This window comes from Camelus bactrianus, chromosome 1 (genome assembly GCF_048773025.1).
Source record: "Camelus bactrianus isolate YW-2024 breed Bactrian camel chromosome 1, ASM4877302v1, whole genome shotgun sequence".
In the NCBI taxonomy this organism is placed as follows: Eukaryota; Metazoa; Chordata; class Mammalia; order Artiodactyla; family Camelidae; genus Camelus; species Camelus bactrianus.
In genome coordinates, this window is record NC_133539.1 from 5,670,266 (window position 1) to 5,685,726 (window position 15,461).

The window sequence follows — 15,461 nt, forward strand, 5'->3', positions numbered from 1 at the left end:
TTGATTGGCTCTGCCTTCTGTTCCTGCTGCCCTGTCCACCGTCCCCAGGTAGCATGATGGGGTCAGGACATTGAATCACAGGCTATTCCTCTCACTGGCTCCAAGAGTTCCTGAAGGATGCATGAAACGGAGGCTGCCCGTCCTTCCTGACTGTAACCAAGAAAAGTTTAAGAAAATATACATACATACATATACACCTGTGTGTGTGTGTTTGTGTGTTTGTGTGTGTAATCCAAACATTACTTACCCTTAACATACACACGTGTGCTGAAATTTTCGGTTCTAGTCTAAGTGCTTAAGCCTGTGTTCACATACATATACAGCTTGTGCGTGTAGACACACGTACACGTGCTGAAACGGTGTGTATCCTGACATATTCCATTCTATTCCATCCTTTTTTTTAAAAATTGAAGTATAGTCAGTTTCCAATGCTGTGTTAGTTTCAGGTGTACAACATAGTGATTCATATATATATATATATATATATATATATATATATATATATATGCATATTCCTTTTCATATTCTTTTTCATTATAGGCTATTATAAAGTATTGAATAGAGGTCCCTGCACTATCCATGTTATCGCTATTCCATTCTTGCTTCATTTTTGTCAGTTGCTGGCTGTGACCATCTCAGCTGATTTCATGGCTTACGGCGGGGTGGAGATCCCGTGCAGACTTCTGCTGGAGAACAGCATCTTGCAGGCGTGGGACGGGTGAGGCGAGGCCTGCGATGCAGCCAAGGGATTCCTGGGGTGGGGTGAGGTGGGCCTGCTTCTAGTGACTTCTGCATTTGGGCCACTCTCTTTTTCTCCTGGCCTTGACCTCTGTCTGCCTGTGTTCCCATCACACTGATATTTCTCTTTTAACCTCAGGCTGTCAGCCTGATCCCTGATGGCTGCTGGGTCTCCATGGGGTCCCCCCACCCCGGCCTGCGCTGACTCTCTTTAGCCTCTCATGAGAGGCCAGAGGGGAAAGGCCTTTAACTGACTGTTAGCTCCTGGCCTCTCGGCCCCTGCAGATGGTGTGGCTCATCCAGGCCACCCTGTGAAGCCGCTACGATCACCACCCAGTTTTACAGACCCGGAAACTGCCTCCTCCACCTCGCTGACGTGCCCCGTGTCCAAGTCCTGCAGCAGGTAGGGGAAAGGGCAACCTCTCCAGCCCAGGCTTGCCTGGCCCCGAGGCCTACGGTTTTCATCTCTGTCCTGTCCAGACTCTTTGCCTTTTTTGGAGACTGCGGTTTAAGGGAAGGGCTCTGATGAGGTCTTCAGAGGGAAGATGTGCCCTTCTTCATGGGAAGCAGCTCTTAGGAGTCAGTCTTCAACGTTGCCCGAGTTAGGGAACTTTCCAGGAAGTCATCAGGTGTGAAATTGATTTTGCTTTTAAAGACACCAGGACTGATAAAGGCTGTAGCCGGTGTTCCTTTGTTTGCTGGCTATTTCCTTGTTTCCTTGCTGTTCTCTTTGTGTTTGTATGTGGTGGGGCTGCCTGGTTGGAAGCAGGTGGCGAATCGTGCTGGTGAGCTTTAGGCATTTCTGACGCAGCACAGCACTGTCCAGCCACGGGGCAGGCTGCTCTGGGCGGGTCCTGAGCTTCCTGTGACTGGAAGTATCCAAGCCAGATTGCCCAAGAAAACCTGCAATGCAAGACGTGAGACACCCAAGATGTAGCATGGTGCCTGTGTACAGTAAGGGCTCGATAAATGTGTGTCTGATGAACGAGTTCTGAGCTTGGATGCCCCTTCCAGCCCTGATAAATCTCAGACAGGGTCAGTGGTGGAAAGGACACTGAGGGATCAGTCCATCAATTCATCAACTTTTTATCTCCAAACCAGCCCAGCCAGAGGGTGGCCCAACTTTCCTCAAATTCAACTCAGCTGCTCATGTCAGGGACACATCCCAGGATTGCACAAGTTTCAGAATCAGGGAGGTTTTTTTTTTTAATTGAAGTGTAGTCAGTTTACAATGTTGTGTCAGTTTCTGGTGTACAGCACAATGTTTCAGTCATGCATATACATACGTATATTCATTTTCATATTCTTTTTCGTTATAAGGTTACTACAAGATATTGGATATAGTTCCCTGTGCTGTACAGAAGAAACTTGTTGTTTATCTATTTTATATATAGTAGTTAGTATCTGCAAATCTCGAATTCCCAATTTATCCCTTCCTACCCCCTTTCCCCCGGGTAACCATAACTTTGTTTTCTATGTCTGTGAGTCTGTTTCTGTTTTGTAAGTAAGTTCATTTGTCTCTCTCTGTCTTTTAGATTCTACATATAAATGATCTCATAGGGCATTTTTCTTTCTCTTTCTGGCTTACCTCACTTAGAACTAACAATCTCCAAGTCCATCCATGTTGTTGCAAATGGCAGTATTCTATTCTTTTTTATGGTTGAATAGTATTCCACTGTGTAAATATATATATATCTCACATCTTCTTTATCCAGTTATCTGTCAATGGACATTTAGGTTGTTTCCATGTCTTGGCTGTTGTAAATAGTGCTGCTGTGAACACTGGAGTGCATGTGTCTTTTCAAATTTGAGTTCCCTCCAGATTTATGCCCAGAAGTGGGATTCTTGGATCATATGGTAAGTCTATTTTTAGTTTTTTGAGGAATCTCTGTATTGTTTTCTATAAGGGCTACACCAAACTTCCTTCCCACCAGCAGTGTAGGAGGGTTCCCTTTTCTAGAATCAGGGAGTTCTTAAGGTGCTGCCTCAAGTCCCTTCTGCCACGAGCCAAGTCCACTTCCTGTGTCATCCTCACTGGCCCTGGAAATGTAAGTGAGCCTGGACCCAAATACGTATGGAATGTGCGTTCTGACTTATCCTGTCCTACCATATCCTAGCTTGTCCTGTCCTGTCCTGGCTGGAGCTCCGTTCTTTATAGAATGAAGCACTTGGAAGAGACCACATCCTTTTGAGCTGGTCCTAGAGCTGAGGTTGGTAAACTACAGCCTGCTTTTGTGCATCACGTCTTCCTGGAGCACAGAACACGTTTTGCGTGTTGTCCGGGATCGCTTCACGCTACACAGAGCTGAGTAGTTGCAACAGAGACCACCAGACCCACAAAACCTAAACGATTTACTTCTCTGGCCCTTGTAGGAAAGGTCTGCCGACCTTTGATCTGTAGTAAAAAGATTCGAGATAAAAGTTGAAAATATGAGCAGAGATTACACAGAACCCCTTGAAATGGGAGGTCTCAGCAAGGTCTGCCGTACAATCAACATGATGGGGGTGCACAGAAATTCCAGTCCCATGGGGTGCAATTCAGTACCTACCCAAAGAACTGAAAGCAAGTCAACAGATACTTGTACGCGAATGAGCACGGCCGCTTTGTTCACAAGAGCCGAAAGGTGGAAATCACTCAAACGTCCATCAACACAAAAATGTGGGCAATCCATACGATAGGGTATTATTCAGCCATAGCAAAGGGTGAAGTACTGACACAAGCTACAACACGAATGAGCCTCGAAAACATTATGAGTCAAAGGAGGCCACTATAAAAAGTCATATATTGTACACTGCCGTTTACTGGAAATGTCCAGAAAAGGTCAATCTAAAGAGACAGAGATAATTACTGCTTTCCAGGCTCTGTGGGGAAGGGGAGAGGGAGTGACTGCTTAAGGACTGTGGGGCTTTGTTTTTGGGGGCGATGAAAATGCTCTGAAAGTAGATAGACGTGAAGGCTGCATACGTGGTGGATGTAAAAAGGGCCACTGAATTGTTCGCTTTCAAATGGATAACTTGTTATTGTGGGAATCTCATCTCAACTGCTAGACGGTCCCTACATCCCAGAGGGCACCGGCAGCCCCACGCCCTCGGCGCGGCAGCCGCCCCACGCCCATGCGGGGCCTGTGCGTGAGCATCTAGGATGGTCCTGAGTCCCTTTCGATGCAACGCCGTGCACGCTGTTTCCTCGGGGCAGCGCTCTGTTCAGGAGATGAGCAGAGTCTCGTTACCCCGCTTCAGAATGCCTCCGTCAGGCGGGCCCCGTCAGCTGCCAATTAATCTCCCCATTCCAGCCTCCACCGAGCTCACCGTCTCCTGCACAAGCAAGGGTTGCTAAACAGTTTCCACAATGCATCCGTGGGAGAGGTACATGCATCTCTGGGAGATGTGATGAAAACGTTTGGGATAGCCTGCTTACCTGACTTTAGGTACACCTGTCCTCAGGACCAGCTGTGTAATTTGTGGGGCCCGTGGAAAAGAAAAATACAGGGCCCCTTGCTCAAAAATTATTAAGACCTTCATTGTGGTGACCACTGCTCTGAACCAAACACAGGCCCTTCTGAAAGCGGGTCCTGGGTGGCTGGCCCTGTCTGTTCTGAACAGTCTAGGATGAGTATTCTCTTTGCAGGTGGAATAACTCGGTCATGGACATGCACTGAGATGGGCTCTGTATCCTGAACTACAACATAGGTATTAGATAAATGACACAACAGAAAGAGTTCACCTACACAGAAAATGGGAGAGTTGAGTTGCATACCGGGGCACTTAAGTTTCTGCGATTTATTTTGCGAGCATCAGAGATCTGATGCTAAACAATGAGCCCCACCTTCTGGCCCAGCTCTGTGGAAATTCTCCCAGCCCTCCTTGTGGCATCAAATACATGTCTTTTCCAGGGAATCTGAAATATTCCAAGGATGCTCCCTACCCAGGCTGGCCAGATAAAATACAGGATGCCCATCAAAGTTGAATTTCAGAAAAACAACCAATAAATTTTTTTAGCTGAAGCATGTCCCAAATATTGCCTGGGACATACTTATTCTAAAAAATTATTTATCTGGAGTTCAAATGTACCTGGGCATGCTGTATTTTTTTTTTATTAAATTGACAACTCTGTATCTAATGCCTTCTGAAGACACAGGGCCTATAAGGGGCAGCTGCCAAACCACCGTGTGGGTCTGGGGCCCACGCTGGGCTGGCATGTCTGAGTGATGGAAAGTAAACCCAGAGCGGGAACTATTGGCTTCTGGTCTGTATTAGTTTCCTAGAGCCTTTTGTAACAAAGTACCCAAAACTTGGTGGCTTAGAACAACAGACATTTTTTCAGTTACAGTTCCGGAGGGAAGAAGTCTGAAGTCAAGGTGTTGGCAGAGCTGAGCTCCCTCTGAAGGTGCCGGGGAAGGACCTGTCCCAGCTTCTGGTGGCCCCAGACAGCCCTTGGCTGGTGGCAGTGTAACTCGAATTTGACGTGCTGTTCTTCCTTCCTCTCCTCACGCAGCTCTCCCTCTGTGTGTGTCTGTGTCCAAACCCCCCCTTTTTGTAAGGACACCCGTCATACTGGATCAGGGCTTCCCATCATGACCTAATTTTAACGTGATTATCTCTGTGAAGACCCTGTCTCCTGTCCCGATGGCCAACAGACACTTGAGAAGATGCTCAATATCACTAATTATCAGAGAAATGCAAATCAAAACTGCCAGTCAGAATGGCCGTCATTAAAAAGTCCACAAATGATTAAGGCTGGAGAGGGTGTGGAGAAAAGGGAACCCTCCTGCACTGCTGCTGGGAATGTAAATTGGTGCAGCCATTATGGAGGACAGTATAGAGGTTCCTTAAAAAACTGAAAATAGACTTACCCTATGATCCAGCAATCCCACTCCCAGGCATACATCCAGAGAAAACTCTAATTCAAAAAGATACATGCACCCGAGTGTTCACAGCAGCACTATTTACAATAACCAAGACATGGAAACAACCTAAATGTCCATTGACTGAAGACTGGACAAAGAAGATATATATATGATACTACTCAGCCATAAAAAAGAATAAAGTAATGCCATTTGCAGCAACATGGATTGACCCGGAGATCGTCATTCTAAGTGAAGTAAGTCAGACAGAGAAAGAAAAATACCATATGATATAATTTATATGTAGAATCTTAAAAAAAAGATACAAATGAACTTATTTACAAAATAGAAACAGACTCACAGACGTTAGAGAACAAACTTATGGTTACTGGGGGGTAAGGAGGTGGGAAGGGTTAAATTGGGAGTTTGGGATTTGCAGATACTAACTACTATATATAAAATAGATAAACAATAAGTTTCTTCTGTACAGCACAGAGAACTATATTCAATATCTTGTAGTAACCTATAACGAAAAAGAATTTAAAAAGGAATCTATGTATGTGTATGGATGACTGAAACATTATGCTGTACACCAGAAATTGACATAACATTGTAAACTCACTATACGTCAATAGAAGAGAATGCAAATTAAAAAAAGACCGTCTCCAAATAAGGTCATCATCTGAGTGACACTGGGTGTCTTATTCTGTTTGGGCTGCTATAACAGAACCCCATTGACTAGGTGGCTTGCAAACAACAGAAATTTATCTCTCACTGTCTGGAGGCTGGGAAGTCCAAGATCAAGGCGCTGGCATATACTGCGTCTGGCTCCTGGCATGGAGAGGGCCAGGGCTGCCTGCGGGGAGGAGAGGGTGTGTGTGCTTAGCACTCCAGCGGTCATGTGGACATGTGGAAGTTTTCAAAAGGAATGGGGAACACGCACGCTTACTTCTGCAAAGTAAACATTTCTGGAAATGGTTGCTTCATGGAAGCAGCCCACACATCTAGCACAGAATGTTACACAAGCTTTGGAAGTCATGGGTGGAAATTGTTTGCAAAGTCTTTTGGAACCTCCTAACAAATGTTTGCTTCAGTCTTGAAGGCTAAAACAAACAACGCCTCTGTTTCAAAAATGTCAGCTATATACCAAATAGATAAGCAACAAGGAGAAGCTCTATAGCACGGGAATTAAACCCATTACCTTGTAATAACCTATAATGGAGTACAGTCAACAAAAATATCGAATCACTACGCTGCACACCTGAAGCTAACACAATACTGTAAATCTATGATACTTCAATTCAAAAAAAGTTGGCTAAGGAGATGTTTTGTTCACTTTTAGCTGAAAATGTAATAGAGAAGCACCTTTGTATTCTACTGCGGGTTAATCACTTAAAGAGACATTGCCTAAAAGCTCAAGTTACACATAATGGCTGGTCTCTGGGAACCTGGCCTCCCAGGCAATGAGCCTTAAGCTAACATACCTTTGTTTAGCTCACAGGAAACCTCGTGAGCAAGCCCACCTGTGAAGGGTTGCAGGAAGGAAGACATTAACACATCCCCTTACACATCCGGCTGGAACTAGGACTCCACCCCCACCTCCCAGTATAAAAGAAGCCTGAATTCTAACTGGGGTAAGAAGTTTCTTTGGGACACTAGTCCACCATCTTCTCCAGCTGCTGTTTGCTGTTAGCCCTGGGGTGAGGGTAGGGGGTGGGGGGAGCCGTGCTGGCATGTTTGTGGTCTGGGTCACGGGAAACTGGCTCCTTGCTCCTGTGTGAGTGAAGTCAGGGAGGTGGGTCAGTGTCTAAGCTTTTCTCCTGCTTTCCTGAAGAATGATGCTCTTTGCAGCTCAGACTTCAGGTTAGTCTTTCTCCCTTACCTGGGTAAGTTTAGATTCCCATATGCGGGCTCCCTATAAGTTGCAATTCTCTCTTGTGAAATCTGTTTGACAGTTGGTTCAAGCGCTGTGACTGTGGCTCGTTCCCTTGTTGATCTGGGGGTAGAGGTGGTCGCAGCAGATGTGCTGTGGCTGGGAAACGAAGCCTGGCGGGGAGATACCAAAACTCCTGTTGGGGACGGCGGAGTGTGTCAACGGGGACTCCTGGATGTCGGAGTGGAACCGTGGGCCAGTGTGGGCTGTGGGCGCTGTTGCATCCCGGAGCCCTTGCTCAGGAGAGCCAGCCGCCGAGGTGAGCGGGTTTGGAGCCTCGCTCATGGGCAAGTCACTCAGCCTCTTGGCGTCTCTATTTTCCCATCCGTGAGACAGAATTTACATTCTTAGCGGGTCTCTCCTGAGACTGGAGAAAACATTTGAGAGCCGCCCGGGAGAGAAGGCACGGAGCGCAGGCGCGGAGCAGCGCACCCCTACCGATGGGATCCGGAGACGCCAGGATGTGATCTCCAAGCAGGAAATCCAAGAAATTCCCAAGTTAAGATTTCACCAGAGAGGTCAAATCATCCTCGGGCAGTATAGAGAAAAAAGAGGCAGACAAAATTAAACAAAACCAGGAAGAAATCCAAGAGATCACGGAGAAAAAATGTCCAGCCAGATCCTCCCAGGGTGTACGTGACTCCGTAGGAGCTGATTCTCCCTCGGAGCGTGTTGCCGCCTGCAGGCTCCCCGGAAGACGCTACCACAGCCGCCAGCAAACTTGTCCACTCCTACGGGGACTTTCGAGGCTGCTGGGTAACCTAAGCCTTGCTCCGATCTCTGTCAGCATCCCTTTAATATGATTTGAAAGAAAGATTCCTAGGAAGCCACTGGCACACCAGTTCCTTCTGCACAAACTCTCCACCAGGAGTCAAGTCCCTGCTGTGGGAGGTGGCTCGGGGCGCTGTCTCTGTGGACACTGCTGCCGGCGGAAATCCCGCCAGGTGCGTTCCACCCACGGTGCAGGGTCCGAAAGTCTGAGTCCCAGTGGAGAAGGGCGTCAGGAGAGTGTGTGGGTCCTCTGCATCATATCTTTCTCCAAATCGGAAAAGGTAAAATGCCCAAGTCATCTCTGGACAGACATTTCTAGAACAATGATTGCCTAATAATAATTAACCAGTCTCTGTTCCTTTGGGGACATCTAGATTGTCAAATCTGTGAAATGACTGGGCTTTTTGCATTCCTCTGGTAACACTGAAGTCAAATTCTGGAAGCAGAAGTAAATCCTCCATCCCACGATATGGAGCCTTATTTTAAAAACCAAATGAGACAGTCACCAACTCATGCCAGGTGTGGGTTCTAAGTGCCCAGATGCACGATGGGGTGGCACTAGCCCTTCCCCAGTGTTCCCCAGCCAAACCACTGAAGACTCAAGAGTATTACTTCAAAAGGCTCATAGTTCCCTACTCTTGAAAATTAAAAAAAATATGTTTTCCCTGATTATCCAAGTTATTCGTGCCCATTGCAGACAGCTGGAAATGAGAGTGTAGAGGAAGGGATGGAATTTACCATGATGCTCCCACCAGCCAAGGTAGCCGCTGTGAACATTTTGATACAGAACATGTTGATATGAACAGCTTGGATCTTACGGTATCGACTTTTTTTCCTTTCCTTTTCTACTTAATATTGTGTATAATGTTTAGTGACATTTTTCCATGTCACTGAAAATTATTTGTAAGCATGGTTTTAAAGCTTTTCATTATGAAAATTTAAAAACAGACCAAATCAGAGAGCAGTTTATCATGAACTGGAAACACTGACAATTATCAGAAAGTGGCCACTCTTGTTTTTTCTAACGCCTCTAATCCCTCACTCCCACCCCAAATTACTGTGAAATGCTTCCTAAGAATCACATAATTTCACCTCTAACAGTTTCAGTATGCAACTGAAAGGTAAGGAAAAGTCAGAGAACTTAAAAACAAGTAATACCAATAAAACCACAATCCCATTATCCTGTCTAAAAACAAATGACAAATTTTTAACATCACCAAATATCCAGTCAAGGCTTACACGTCCCTGAGTGTCTTGTGAATTTTATTTTTGACCATTTGTTTATTTGAATTGGGATCCAAACAAGACTGATTCATTTAGATTGTTCCATAAATCTCTCTCTTATTATTAAATTATTCTTACAATTTGTTTGTTGAAGAAGCCAACACATTCGCCCAGTAATTTCCTAGAGTCTGATATTGCTGATGGAATCCAGGTGACTTTGTCTAACATGTTTCTCTAGCCTTTCTTTTTCCTACCTGTTAGTAGTTATTGGCATCTTCCAGCAGGTCTGCAGGCGGTAACACACTCCGAGGGAGAATCAGCATCTTGATAAGGGACCAAGAGGGCAGCGTGGCAACAAGTGATTCCAACTGCTGATCATCCTGCAGGTGACTCCTCCTGTGAGGACACAGTCACCACTTAACCCTGTGGCTCTTGCTAGGAGAGGCTGCAAACGTGGGTGCACAAAGGAGAGAGTGGAGGCAACATTCAAGAAAATTGAAAGTGAGGATGAGGGGCTCGTGTGTGTGTGTGTGTACGTGTACGTGTAAAATACCTGGATAGCTGCCTTACCTCTATGTTGGAATTTGTTGGTTGAGATATAATTAGTTTGGTGCTTAAATTTTGCATGTTTTCTATTATTGACGAAGCATAACGTAGATTAGTTGTAATCAAGCTTCTGTGTTTGTATCGTGACGGGGGAGGAACACTGAGCTGCCTTAGGTCTCAGCTCCACCACCGACGAGCACTGTGACCCTGGGAGGCCCCCTTGAGCCTCTCAAACCTCAGTTTCTTCATCCATGAAATGGGGCAGCAACCCTCCCTGCCCTCACAGTACTGTTGGAACTGGGCAAGTAGAGGATATTTGAGAAATGCTTTGTGAATTTGCAAAGTGCAGTTCCTGTAAGAGACAGATCTGCAGGGGCTGTGACTTTCCCCCTCAGTATCTTTTTTTTTTTAATTGAAGTATAGTCAGTTTACAATATTGTGTCAATTTCTGGTGTACAGCATCATGTCAGTCATACATGTACAGACACATACTCATTTTCATATCTCAGTATCTTTTTAAGTGCTGAGCACTGAGCTACCCATTAATATGTGCTCAATAAGCCTTGGCCACATTAGTCTTTAAAATTTTAAAAAATGAAACATTTTTAATAATTTTTCTTGCTTATGATCTACTTTATTTAATAATAGTGTAGCCATTCTGGTTTTAATGTTTGTTATTGTTAGCTATATATATCCTGGTATATTTCTATTCTCTTACTTTCAAACATTCTATTTTCTCATAGCCATGTTCGTTTTTACTTTTTTAAAAGTGTACAGTTCAGTGGCATTAGGTGTATTCAATTCAGTGTGCAACCATCACCACCATTCATGTCCAGAACTTTTCCACCTCCCCGGATTGAAACACATTAAATGCTAACTCCTCATTGTCCTCTCCCCCAGCCCCCGGCAACCGCAACCACCATCCTACGTTCTTTATGGATTTGATACTCTGGGACCTTATGTCAGTGGACTCACACAATACTTGTTCTTGTGTGATGGCTTACTTCACTTAGTATAATATTTTTAAGGTAATACTGAAATCCTAATTTATTAAGTTTTCCAATCCATGGACCCAGGATGTCTTTCCATTTATTGATGTCTTCTTTAATTTCCTTCAGCAACATTTTGTAGTTAAATTTTTTTTTAATTGAACTACAGTTGATTTACAATGTGTTACTTTCAGGTGTTCAGCAAAGTGATTCAGTTAGACACGTATATATGTACATATATATCTTTATATTCAGTTATATATATATAGTCTTTTTCAGATTCTTTCCATTATAGTTTATTATAAGGTATTGAATGTAGTTCCCTGTGCTGTACAGTAGGTCCTTGTTGTTTGCCTATTTTATATATAGTAGTGTGTATCAGTGAATCCCAAACTCCTAATTTATCCCTAGACCCCTTTCCCCTTTGGTAACTGTAAGACTGCTTTCTATGTCTGTGAGTCTGTTTCTGTTTTGTAAATAAGTTCACTTGTATCATTTTTTTTTAAGATTCCACATGTAAATGATATCATATGATATCTGTCTTTCTCTGCCTGACTTACTTCACTTGTATGATCATCTCTAGGTCCATTCATGTTGCTGCAATTGGCAATATTTCATTCTTTTTTATGGCTGAGTATTATTTCATTATATATATGTAATATATTATATATATTTATATATGTACCATGTCTTCTTTATCCAGTCATCTGTTGATGGACATTTAGGTTGCTTCCATGTCTTGGCTATTATAAATAGTGCTGCTATGAACATTGGGGTGCATGTATCCTTTCAAATTAGAGTTTTTGTCTTTCCTGGATATATGCCCAGCAGTGGACTTGCTGGATCATATGATAACTCTATTTTCACTTTTTAATGAACCTCCATACTGTTCTCCATAGTGGTGGCAACATTTTGTAGTTTTAGGTGTACAAGTATTTCATCTCTACGGTTAAGTTTATCCCTAAATATTTTATTCTTTTTGATGCTATTTTAAGTGAAATTGTTCATTTCCTTTCTAGACTGTTCATTGTTAGTGTATGGAAATGCACCTGATTTTTGTGTGATAATTTTGTAGCCAGCAATTTTTCTGAATTCATTTATTCATTGTAATAGTTTCTTTTTGGTGGAATTTTTAGGGCTTACTATATATGTGATCATGTCATCTTCAAACAGTGACAATGTCACTTTTCTCTTTTTGATTTAGATGTATTTATTGACCACATTAAATCTTTACTGAACTCTTTCTAGAGCTGTTCTGTAAATAGCTACAGGTCCGAAAAAAGAGGAAGTGGAAACTGGACTAAAAACCGTGCATTTGTCTGTCTCTTCTCATTCATAAAAGGGTGTCTTGGTTCAGACAGTTTTGACTTAGGGGCCTGGTTTAAATAAACACTAAAGCAGCTCAAAGCCTTTATTTGGGACTGAGAAGCTTTGCCATGTGTTCACTGAAGCTTCCAGAAAGGACACTATCTGGTCAATAAAGAATGTGCCAGGGAATGCTCTGTTGCAGGAATCGCCCAAATGAAGTTCAGGGACACTGAATTCTCAGTGTCCAGGAGGATGGTTGAGTGAGCAGCCTCTCCTTTGTTGATAATCTGAACCTCCTTCTGAACCAAGCATCATTTTTCCACAAGCAAGTTTGGTTATATATAAGTTATATAATCTTAAAACATACATAACTTGCTAAAAATGACAGCAATTATAATACATAAATCTGGGACATTTCTCTGTATTAGAAGGGGCTGCAAGATTTGAGGAGAGAAGATTAAATGTGATAGTAGATGGTGACTGTGTCCTGGTATTTCTCTCCACACAACTGTGTTGCTTGTCCATATCTGAAAATGTGTGTGTGTGACAGTTCTGAGATCCATATCCAGGAGAAGTCTGAATTAGCCACCACAGGCTAGCCCTGTAACAAACAACCCAACTACTCTAGTAGCTTAGGACAATAGAGCTTACTCCGTCCTCGCGTCCTCACGTAAAGCCCAGCGCAGCTGGGAATTCGGTGGGGAGGGAGTCTGCTTCACAGCGACACTCAGGAGCCCAGGCTCCCCTGTCTTACGGCCGTGCTGTTCTGCAAGGCCTTGGCATCCTCTCCACTCGCTGATGTGGATGTGGGAAGAGGGTGTATGGAGGACTTCACAGAAGATCTTTTTGGGGTCACACCAGAAAGTGGCCTATGTTCCTTCTGCCCGTGTTCCACTGGCCAGAACTGTCGCATGTTCACCCCTCTGCAAAGGGGACCGGGACGCTGGTCCAGCTGTGTGTCTAGGAGGCAGAGGAGCCCATGTGGACATAAGGCATTCTCTGTCACCTTGGGCGTCTTGCAAATTGGTAAACCAAACCATGTGGCGTGGGAAAATAATGTTTTTATCGAATCAGGAGGTAGTAAGTTTGTAACTGCTACATTTCTTTGGGATTCAGTTGCTTCTTGACTCAGTGAGATTTTAAAATTAATATCTTGTTAATACAGTTTTTCTAAGTGTTTGGTCTGGCTCTGTAGGCCAAATTTAAATTTTCTGTGTAAAGGTCTTAAGATGTATGCTTTTTTTCCTTCCAGTTTTATGGAGATATGATTGACTTCAGTACTGTGTAAGTTTAAGCTGTGTAGTGTAGTGATTTGAACTCCATAAATCATGGAACGATCGCCACAGTAGGTTTAGTGAATATCCATCATCTTATAATAAAGAAATGGAAAAAATTTTTATTCCTTGTGATGAGAGCTCTTAGGATTTACTCTCTTAACAGCTTTTATACACAAGACACAGCAGTGTTAATTATATTAGTGATATTGTACACTACACCCCTACTACTTACTTATCTTACAGCTGGGAGTTTGTACCTCCTGACTACCTTCATCTTACCTCACCCCCTCCAACCCCTGCCACTGGGAGCCACAAATCTGATCTAATTTTCTGTGAGTTTGTTTGTTTGCTTATATATTGTCAAGAACTGCAAAGAGTCCTAGGTTTTATGCTACTTGCAAACTCACAAGTCAGCCTGCCTAGTTCACAGCGAATGACACGAGACTCCCGGGTCACAGATGGTACTTATCTTGTTCGCTGCTGTTTACCCAGTGCCTAACGTATACTGCGCGGCACACAGAAGCCTCAAGTAGTGTTTAGGAAGGAATGAATAAGTAAATATTCATTTATTATGGACTTGTTAGTATTCAAAGTCAATGAATATTTACTTACGTAAATGAATAATTGCAAAACAAACGAATGAGGAAATACGATGTTCTCTGATCAAACCCCTTTCTTGCGCTTTGTCTGCTGCCTCAGTCAAGGACGCTTCTCAGTTGCTAAAATCAAACCCCGAGGGCCACTCTCCTCGCTGCCTACCAGAACGGAAGCTATCACACCAGGAAGACACCTGCCAGCCAAAAATGTTCCTCCTTGTGCCAGCTCACGCAGGCTAGATTCTGCCGTCACTGGCCTCGAAGGCGGAGGCCGGAGCCATGGAATGCGGGCAGCCTGGGAGAAAGCTGGGGGAAGCAGACACCCCAGGGCTTCCAGAAGGAGCCAGCCCTGCTGAGACCTCAGTCTGGGTGCTGCCCTTTCCAGGTTTCTGACCCCCAGAATCGTAATATCATAAATCTGTATTGTTTTAAACCACTGTGTTTGTGATGACTGAGAGTCTTCCATGAGTACCTAAGGGCATGGGGACTGGTGGGGAAGGGAGAGGTTAACGTTAGCACACAGGTGCCCTGCCGCTCGGTAAAACCAAGCCCCTCCCCTGCTGCTGGGAGAAAAGGGCTTTTCTTTCCTTTACCGCGTACCTGTGACTTCCCAGGCTGTCTCGCCTCAGCAGGTTGGGATCTCACTGTCTTGCACGAGGTCCATTTCCCAGGCTGTGCTCTGGCTGCTGAGATAGTAGCTTTTTCTTTCTTCATGCTCTTTTTTTTTTTGGTATATATATATATATACACACACATCTTTTTGTTGAAGGATAGTCAGTTTACAATGTTGTGTCCATTTCTGGTGCACAGCACAATGCTTCAGTCATACATGAATATACATATATTCATTTTCATATTCTTTTTCACCATAAGTTACTACAAGATACTGAAGAGAGTTCCCTGTGCTGTATAGAATGAACTTGTTGTTTATCTATTTTATATATAGTAGTTAGTATCTGCAAATCTTGAACTCCCAATTTATCCCTTCCCACCTCCTTTCCCCTCAGTAACCATGAGTTTGTTTTCTATGTCTGTGAGTCTGTTTCTGTTTTGTAAAGAAGTTCGTTTGTCTTTCTTCACATTCTTTTAAATACTCTTTTCTTCCCCTAATTGCTTTTCTCTTGTGGTTTTTCAGTGGAACTTGGAATTAAAAAAATTTTTTTTTAATTTTTTTGGGGGGAGGTAATTAGGTTTTTATTTATTTATCTTTCAATGGAGGTACTGGGGACTGAACC

At 43.7% G+C, this 15,461-nt stretch overlaps 1 long non-coding RNA gene across 3 annotated transcripts; it reads left to right on the plus strand.

The window, feature by feature from the left end:
- Positions 1-616: 616 nt before the first annotated feature.
- LOC123612885 (uncharacterized) lies at positions 617-14,698 on the plus strand. 3 transcript variants are annotated; one of them, XR_012502705.1, is made up of 7 exons: positions 617-718; positions 1,024-2,948; positions 5,069-5,839; positions 7,077-7,216; positions 7,538-9,105; positions 9,795-10,011; positions 14,330-14,698. It is a non-coding gene; the product is annotated as an uncharacterized LOC123612885 (long non-coding RNA). The 3 variants fall into 3 exon arrangements; XR_012502710.1 differs by having other exon boundaries at positions 5,069-5,125; positions 5,234-5,839; positions 7,538-10,011; XR_012502697.1 differs by having other exon boundaries at positions 7,538-10,011.
- The last annotated feature ends 763 nt before the right edge of the window (positions 14,699-15,461 follow it).